The following is a 2,321-nucleotide window of genomic DNA, read 5'->3' as shown; positions in this document are numbered from 1 at the left end:
ATTAAATCCGTCGTTTTATTTATGAAGTAGGTTTCGCCATTATTTGTTATTTTTATCGTTGGTATTTGCTGTTGCATTTTATATTCTCGACCGTTTGGCGATGGGCCTGTCGTTAGTCCTTTGTTTTCCCACTTGTCGCACTTTCACTGAAGCACTGTTTCACACGTCCGTCTGGCACGGCTGCTCGGGCAGCACTGATGTAACAATGTGACTAAGTCTTCTAAGAAGGCGTGTAGTATGTCGCAATTGTTGCAGACGAAGCGTTGTACGGACATAAAGATCAGAGATTTGCAATTTGACTGCGTTGATAGGCAGCGGAACCTATTTGACCTTTACGCGACCGGATCAATATGTGAAAATCGGTGCGCCAAAAAAATCCTGGTGCTTTCAGGGAAATATACTTTTTAGAGAAATTAAACTACATTAATAACTTTTTGCACACTTCAAATCCGATGGACTGATGACGAAAATAAAGATGTGGCGATACTCGACGACAATGTATATCGCCGAAGCGAAGTGTCTAATGAGTCATCGATATTCCAATGGTCCTTCCGCCAAATGTTCTAGAAGAAAGCTTGCGTGGCAACGGTCGCGGACGCCTAACAAACGCGCGGATAGTGGGGATATTGAGGGATGACAGGAAAAAGAAACAGATCCAAATTGTAAGAGCTTCAGTCTTGGAAAATCACGGCTAGAGTTCAGAAGCAAATCGTAATTAGTGTAAACCAAGTGTTAAAAAAAATTAATTCTCTTTTTATTTTTTTTATATTTTATTTTTCTTTTCATCTACGATTTCCTTTTTTTATTTTACGTGACAATCACGTATGCCACCTTCTTTATGTAGATAAATAATGGAACGAAGGTGAATCGACGTTTCTAGAACTCGCTGCTTGATGACAACTATGCGTTTGTCGCTACATTGTATATTTTTCGTCAGTCATATAAGACGATCTGTCTGCGACACTGTAATACCACGAACCACGGTTAGGAGTACGGCCTATGGTAAGCCTCGTGGCGTAACACGTATAACGTTTCCAATTCTACATATGTTGTATAATTTCTTTATTTTCTTATTTATTCATAAATTACAATAGTTTGTTGTAAAATACAATAAACAACAATGACTAATCACCATATTAAATATATGTATTATCATATTATCATATTACCATATTACATACGTATATACAAAGCATTATGTATTTAAAGTATGAATTAAAGAGCGCATTGCAGTAGGCGTGGAACTCACTTGAACTAATATAGCCAAGTAAGTAGTTATAGTACCAAAAAACTGAAAGCAGATATTCAATTTCTGTAAATAATCGGTGATTACGCCTCTTTATTTATTACATTACGCCCTTAACTTACTTTCGTTGTAAACTCGTTATTAAGACGGCCAGTAGATAAATTTAACGGGTGAAGAATGAGTTGTAATGAAAATTGTTGCACCTGAAAATGTCGACGTTATTGGGAATCAACGGAAGCAGTATTTGCTGTGTATATTCAGATGCTATAAAATACGATTTCATATTGTTGTTGTGTATGTTAGCAAAGTAGATAGTGTAAAAAACATATGTTAAAACTGTTGTTAAAAACTGTTTTAGAATAATGTAACATTTCTACTGAATTAACTGTACACGTGAGTACTGAAAAATGTCTATATACTCATATGTCTGTAGTATCTTCTTTGGAATATAATGTTATTATATCCTAATATTTGTAGTTTATTTACAATGAATGGATTGTACAAATATAGACAGAAAAACGATGGTAGTTTAATATGAACTAATCGCAATAACACGCTACAATCTAGACAACTCTCAACACAACGGATCCAACGTTCTCTCTCACGCGGACCACACTCTCGACAACGCTAACAGCACTATATCGACAACGCAACTCGCACTCTCTCTCTGACTTCTCGATTTACCCGCTTCGACTTCTCAACTCAAACTGCCCTGCTCTCGCATGTCTTTTGTCTTCCCGTAGACCCACCACACACGTGTTCTGCGACCGCTCGTGGCCAAAGCCACGTAGATCTTTTCTATGGAACCTATTCATTTGAAGGACCGACGACACAGTGATGGGCCTGTCACGTAAAATAAAAAAATTAATTTAGGGAAAAAAAGAAACTTTATTTTTTATCGTTTGCAATACACTTCTGAGCTCTAGGCGTGACTGTTCAAGACTGACTTGGATGATCTTTAGGGGGTGTATTTAAATTCTTTTATTCGTTGGAGTGGGAATGGGCCTTGATCATACATCTCTGGGAACGGATAGAATGACCGGATGTTATCCTGATGGTAACGCGCTTGGAACTT

Source organism: Bombus pyrosoma, linkage group LG10, assembly GCF_014825855.1.
Source record: "Bombus pyrosoma isolate SC7728 linkage group LG10, ASM1482585v1, whole genome shotgun sequence".
Classification (NCBI taxonomy): domain Eukaryota; kingdom Metazoa; phylum Arthropoda; class Insecta; order Hymenoptera; family Apidae; genus Bombus; species Bombus pyrosoma.
The sequence above is the reverse complement of the archived record's forward strand: the minus strand, read 5'-3'. Positions refer to the sequence as shown.